The sequence below is a fragment of the Cibotium barometz genome, chromosome 9, assembly GCF_041138505.1.
Source record: "Cibotium barometz isolate CiBa-2024 chromosome 9, ASM4113850v1, whole genome shotgun sequence".
NCBI lineage: Eukaryota > Viridiplantae > Streptophyta > Polypodiopsida > Cyatheales > Cibotiaceae > Cibotium > Cibotium barometz.
Window position 1 is genome coordinate 32,815,705 of NC_141054.1, and position 7,450 is coordinate 32,823,154.

Consider the following 7,450-nt stretch of genomic DNA (forward strand, 5'->3'; position numbering starts at 1 on the left):
ATAGCTCCTGAGCTAAGGGTAAATTCGTAGCTTGATGTAGATCTCTTCGTGTCTAGATCTCCTCCTCCCCAATTTGAGTCACTCCAACCTTGGAGTCTGACTCGTTCTGTCATTCCCCCTCTAGTGTCATAGAAGAGTCCAAGATCCATCATACCGTGCAGATACCGCAAGATCTACAATCCTGTGTCCCAATGAGTCTTCAAAGGTGTTTTCATGAATGAGCTCAACAACCCCACTTGAAAGCTCAAGTCCAATCTGGTGTTCAGCAACCAAATCAATGAACCAACAAGCTTCTGATACAAGGAGGCATCAACCTACTCACAAGGATCATTAATTGTAAGTTTGGTGTTCGGGTCCATCGGTGAAGAAATACGTTTGCAGTTCTCCATCCCAAAGGTCTCCAGCAACTCATGAACTTACCGATGTTGGGAAACAAAGAACCCCCTCTTGGTCTACCAAATCTCCAATCCCAAAAAGAAATGGAGTAAGCCTAAGTCGGTCATCTCAAACTCCTTTGACAAGGTAGTCTTCGTCACAACTATGTGCTCCACATGACCACCAATGAGAACGAGATCATCCACATAAAGGATAATCAACGTGATCATACCGCATTCACCTAAAGAGAGACAAGTTAGGATCTACACAACTGATCTCTGGAAACCTTTCCGTAGAATGAATCAATCTTCTCATTCCAAGCCTTGGGAGCCTACTTAAGACCATACAAGGCATTCCGTAACCTGTAAACCATACCCTTTGATTCTAGAACCTCAAAGCTTGGAGGTTGCTCAACATACATCTCCTCCTGCAAGTCACCATTAAGGAACATAGATTTTACATCCATCTAATACATCGGCCACCGCTGAGAAGAAGCAAGGGCAAGAACTGTCCGAATTGTGGTCATCCTTGCTGTCAATGCAAAGGTATGCTCATAGTCAATGCTAGGCCACTGAGCATAGCCCTTGGCCACAAGTCTGTTGGCCTTGTGCTTGTCCACCAATCCATCAGACGTATACTTGGTCTTATAAAACCACTTGACACCAATGACTGGCCGTTTTAATGGCCACGGAACCAACTCCCAAGTGTTATTCTTCTCAATGACTTTAAGTTCCACTTGCATGGCTTTCATCCAAATCTTGTGGAAAAGAGCTTCCTTAATGGAAGTGGGCTCTTTGTCCTGAATGATACGAGACATCAAAGCATAGTTCACCTGTAATAGCTCCTCTAATTGACTTTTATCACGAACTCTGTGCGATCTTCAAGGTCCATCCTCTGTGGTCCACTCGAAGAGATACTTCGTAACACCTCCTGAATGGTGTCCAACAACTTTGGTAATCCAACAGAATGCGAAGCCTCTTGTTGCTATTGATGCTTATCTCTTGCCTCGGGCTCAGCCTCTACAATTGATTGAGGCTGTCTAGCTAGAACAATAGCTTGGGAGTCATCCTCAAACTCATGTGGTTCTCCAAGAAGTGGTGGCTCATCAATAGTGGAAGCTGGAACATGCTCATCAAAGACAACATCCTTGTTGACAACAACCTCGTTCCGCTTTGGGTCGTATAACCTGTAGCCTTTGGAAAGAGAGTTATATCCCACAAACACACGAAAATGGGAGACATCCGGTTTCCTGCCAAAATAAGCCTAATATAGAGTCATCTTTGGTACTGAAGTCGTCGGAGATCGGTTGAGGGTATGGACAGCCGTAGCTAGAGCCTCTCCCCAAAGTGGACAAGGAAGATCACGATGCTCCAGCATCGTCCTCGCCATCTCCACCACAATCCGGTTCTTATGCTCAACTACTCCATTCTCTCAAGGCGAACCTGTATTGGCCCCTAGCACCCGCTTGATGCCATGTTCCCCACAAAACCCACTTGATGCCATGTTCCCCACAAAATCGCACAAAAGCATTAGAAGAGAACTCCCCTCCTTTGTTAGCCTTTTGAAGAGTCTTCACCTACAATCTAGACTCCTTCTCTACCATAACATGCCTCTCCTTGAACCGAGCAAAGGCTTGGTCCTTCTCGGAAAGAAAATAAACCCATGTAAACCTGGTACAATCATCCACAAGTAGCATAAAATACAAAGAACCTCCCAAAGATGGGGTCTGCATAGGTCCACACAAGTCAGTGTGTACCAACTCCAAAGGTTTCGAAGCCTGCCTAATAACTTGCTTTGGAAAAGACTCCCTATGATGCTTACCATGAATGCAAGAACTACAGTGTCCCTGCCTGCTACCAACATCTGGCAAGCCATCCACCATCTTGTCCCAGAAAGCCCGCCGCCCGTAGCGTATCCACATTCAAGTGGCCAAAATGGAAATGCCACAAATCACCGAGCTGAGTACCTGTTAGAGAAGAGAGTGCTAAGAGTTTATAAATCCCATTCTCCACTCCGCCTTCCCAAACAACCTGGCTTGTTGCTTTGTCTTGGAGAGCAACATAATGCTCATCAAACTTCACCCGTATGCCAACCTTGTAAACCTCATGCATTGACAAAAGATGAAAACTAAGAGCTGGGACATAAAGAACATGGGAGGAATGCTTCCCCCCTTTGCCATCGGGAATAATCTCTAACCCGCCCTCATTGTGAAAACTAAGAGCTGGGACATAAAGAACATGGGAGGAATGCTTCCCCCCTTTGCCATCAGGAATAATCTCTAACCCGCCCTCATTGTGAATCAAGATAGTGGATTGTCATCAATGAAGATGCGACCTATCTGCCATTCGAAGACCCTGTAATAACTCTTGAGAAGGAGTCATGTGGCCGGAAGCACCACTATCGAGAATCCATTCCCAAGTATTCCTGGCGGGGAGATCAACTACCTCCTGCTCGAAGAAAATGAAGCATCTATGTCCATAATCTCCAATACACAAAAGATGGACTCTTTGTAGCTGCAACGCTCTTCTCGGTACTCCGTTGGGGACACTTCCTCCAATAGTGACCCTTTGGCCACAATGGTTACAAGTTCACTCGGCCTTCAAAGCATCACGCTCTGAGTCGGGCTTCTTCTCAGAAGACTTCTCTAATGAAGGCTTCCCTTTGTCCTTGTTGTATTTGCGGCGTTTCGACCGTTGGCCAGTCAAGGCCTCATAACCTATGCCCTATGGAGGGTTCATAAACTGCTCTTCCTGGTCCAAGACCATAGATAGGCACAAGCTCCTCCCATGTGATGGTGCTGAGCCTCCCACTGGTGATCAAAGAGGAATAGAAAGCTAAATACTATGAGGTCAGATGAGACAGCAAAGTGATGGCCATATCCTCTGAAGATATCTCCTTCCCTCCCAGCCTGAAGAACCTCCTGCGCGGAAGAGCCTAGAGTTTGTTGATGTGCTCCCGCATCGTCGAAGACTTTGCAGGATTCATCACTCGCATCTGCACATCCAAGGAAATCCACTTCATGGGTGATACCTTGTTTTATAGAGAAGCCAAGTCCTGCCAATTCCCTCGTGCCAGCGTCATGTGTTTGATATGATTAATCACCTGGGGTGTGCAATTAAGGAAGATGAAAGAATGTACACAGGCATTGACATGATCCCATAACCGTGCTTGAGCCTCCTGTTCTTTCCTAGTAGAGGGTAAAAGCTCCCCGTTCTCCAACTCTGGCCATGGAACACCAACCACAATGACATCAGCCAAGTCATAGGACTCCAAGACAGACTCCATCATTACCTTTCGGATGCCATAGTTGGTCCTGTCCAACTGTCGATCCACCGGGAATGTGGGGAGAGTGGGGATCTTCACATGCTTCTCAGCGATCTCAAGCAAATCTACCATCTCTAGGGTTCACAAGTTCTTGTGAAGGGAGGGTGGGTGGAAAAAAAATTGAAGAAGAGGTTACAAACACTATGCAAGGTGGCTGTCCAACAATGATGGCCACCTTCTACCCATTCTCCAAGTCCCGAACAGCCCAAGAATTCTCCAATCTCAGCACCAAAAAACCTTGTTTTATAGAGAAGCCAAGTGCTGCCAATTCCCTTGGGCCAGCGTCATGTGTTTGATATGATTAATCACCTAGGGTGTGCAATTAAGGAAGATGAAAGAATGCACACAGGCATTGACACAATCCCATAACTGTGCGTGAGCCTCCCATTCTTTCCTACTAGTAGAGGGTAAAAGCTCCCTGTCCTCCAACTCTGGCCATGGAACACCAACCACAATGACATCAGCCAAGTCATAGGACTCCAAGACAGACTCCATCATTACCTTCTGGATGCCATAGTTGGTCCCGTCCAACTGTCGATCCATCGGGAATGTGGGGAGAGTGGGGATATTCACATGCTTCTCAGCCATCTCAAGCAAATTTTCCATCTCAAGGGTTCACAAGGTCTTGTGAAGGGAGGGTGGGTGGAAAAAAAATTGAAGAAGAGGTTGCAAACACTATGCAAGGTGGCTATCCAACAGTGATGGCCACCTTCTACCAGTTCTCCAAGTCCTGAATAGCCCAAGAATTCTCCAATCAGCACCAAAAAACCAACACACCCTCAAGCTCTCACTGTCTCCAAGCTTCAAGCCACCTGGGGCTTTGATACCATGTTGGAATGCACATCAAAAAATGAGACAACTGCTCTGAGAGACAAAACGCAGAAGTGTAGAGAGAGAGAGAAGTTGTATAAACTTTGCTATATACACAAGATCTGGTACAAAATGGAAGTGGGGAGCAAGGGTGGTATTTATACCACCCTAGGTTGCTGGTCGACCAGCCGAAAAGACCAGTCGGCCAACACATATATAGTCGACCAGAACCAGACACCCCCCCACGACCAAAAAACATGGAAAAAATGAGGAAAAATGGAGAGAACTCCTAGGTAGGCACACCCACAACAACAGAGGCCCTTACTGACTAATATGATACAGATAGGAGATGACTGCCAACATCTACTACCATGGGTGTTGCAGCAAACTCTGCTAGGATAATATCATGTAGGACCGATGGTTTGTTGCATATCATAATGAGAGAGCAATATGACTTGAGGCCTCTCTATTTTCGGGGCTATTTGGCTGTTGTAAGATCAGGTGCCTAAAAGGGTGCTCCATACATCAATGCCGGAGTGACCAATGTGTCAAATAGCCATATCTTGGTCCTTGGCTCCTGGAAATGGGCATGGAAGCACTATCTCTCCATGAAAGCAAGAGAAGCATACCCTCGCATTAGTCTAGCCTTTGCAGCATGGCTCATTGAGAAGACCGCTCTAGTAAAAGTGACTCCCAGAACTCCTAGGTAGGCACACCCACAACAGAGGCCCTCACTGACTAATATGATACAGATAAGAGATGACTGCCAACATCTACTACCATGGGTGTTGCAGCAAACTCTGCCAGGATAATATCATGTAGGACCGATGGTTTGTTGCATATCATAACGGGAGAGCATTATGACTTGAGGCCTCTCTATCTTCGGGGCCATTTGGTTTGTTGCATATCATAACGGGAGAGCATTATGACTTGAGGCCTCTCTATCTTCGGGGCCATTTGGTTGTTGTAAGATCAGGTGCCTAAAAAGGTGCTCCATACATCAATGCCGGAGTGACCAATGTGTCAAATAGCCATATCTTGGTCCTCGGCTCCTGGAAATGGGCATGGAAGCACTATCTCTGCATGAAAGCAAGAGAAGCATACCCTCGCATCAGTCTAGCCTTTGCAGCATGGCTCATCGAGAAGACCGCTCTAGTAAAAGTGACTCCCAAGTACACACGAGTGTGCAATCTCCAATGGGCTGCCCATGTAGGTGAAACTCAGTCGAGATGTGAAAACAGGGGGTGTGTTGACGACCATAACCTTGGTTTTCCCAAGGTTTACTATAAGATCCCGCTATGGTGCGCAAAAGTCTTGTAATGTGTCAAGATGCTTATGGAGAATTTGCAATTTGCAATAAGCACAATGTCAACAACATCATAGAGTAGAATGGAAACCAGGGAGAGAGAGAGAGAGAGAGAGAGAGAGAGAGAGAGAGAGAGAGAGAGAGAGAGAGAGAGAGAGAGAGAGAGAGAGAGTATTGCACACTTGAGACTCGTTGACGTCTAGGCCATAAGAGGCTTGGGTTACTTAGTCCATGGTAACCCAACCACAAGATCTATTGAGATACTCTGTCACTTATTTTTAGAAATCTGTAATCACTAGTGGATGATGGAGCATACCACCAGCTCTAAGCTTTTATTGTTTATGGAGCTGACACTAGGTACACTTTTACATATAATGATGACCAACAAAGGATTTCCTATGCAGCCAATAAAACAACTAGCTAATTAAGGCCAAGATTCTCTTTATGTTTGGGTGCTGGTCCTAGGTGTGGCATGGAACTCATACACGGTTTTCTTTTGGATATCCTTATGAGGGGGCACACAAACCTTTTCAAGCCTAAACAATAATCCACCTCGAATGGAATGCTCAGTCAAAATCTTGCTCTCTATAGCACTCAATATGAGTACCCAAACCACTAAGCTACTGGCATGGAGTAGCTGCCAAATTTTGATGAAGTGATTGGCAAACTGCCTCTTGAAAGAAAGATAAAAGTCAACTAATACTATTGACCTTGAGAATGATGTAATTGGTTGCCTCTTTTTGGTAATTGTAACAACGACATGGTTCTTGGAGATTTAAATCATCTACTTAACTTACAACATAATTAACCCACCATAAATGAACCAAATTTAAGATAAAGAGTATACAACACAATACGGGGGTTGAAGATGTGCCTCCTTCCCCCCTTCCCTCCCTTCCTTTTCTTTCCTTTAGTGTTTGTATTATCAAAGGATTATTTATAAACTACAAGCTTTGGGGTGCCCAAGATAATCCCCCATCGGTACCCCATTTGTGTCTAAAATTAGCAATATATAGAGAGCAATTGGCAAACAAGAAGTTTAAACCTTTTTTAGTGGAAGATGGTAAAGCTGGTTTGCCAGCTCGCTAGCTAGGGGTTGGAGCTAACGAGTTGGCAACCATTGCAAACAAATTCTGCAAACCAGCTTTTGGTGCATGGAATCACTTGAAACCCTCAGTTTAGCAATTGGTTGCTTCCTATGATGACGCTAGCTTCTGTGTGGAAATAGAGGCTTAGTAGTCATGCAACGTGGTGAAGGCATTGACATCATCAATAGTGGTGGTAACAAAAAAAAAGGATCCTTAATGATGATGATGATGATAGCTATAGAGCTTTAGTAATTCCAATAGAAAACACAGCATGGGAGGTAGCAAAGCAGAATGTAGAGGAGGTTCAACCTAGCTCTGATACCGTGAAAGTAAACATGGTGCTAGGATATGAGAGAGTGGAAGGAGAGAGAGAGATAACACACACAAGAGAGAGGAGTTGCAACACATAAGAATGATTATATTATGATAATAATTCCACCATGTACAATTCTTTTATAGGCATCAAGCCTCATAATAAGAGGGAGTTAGCACTTAGATTGTTCATACTACTAGACATACTACTTACTAGAATCCAAGAATATCTAAC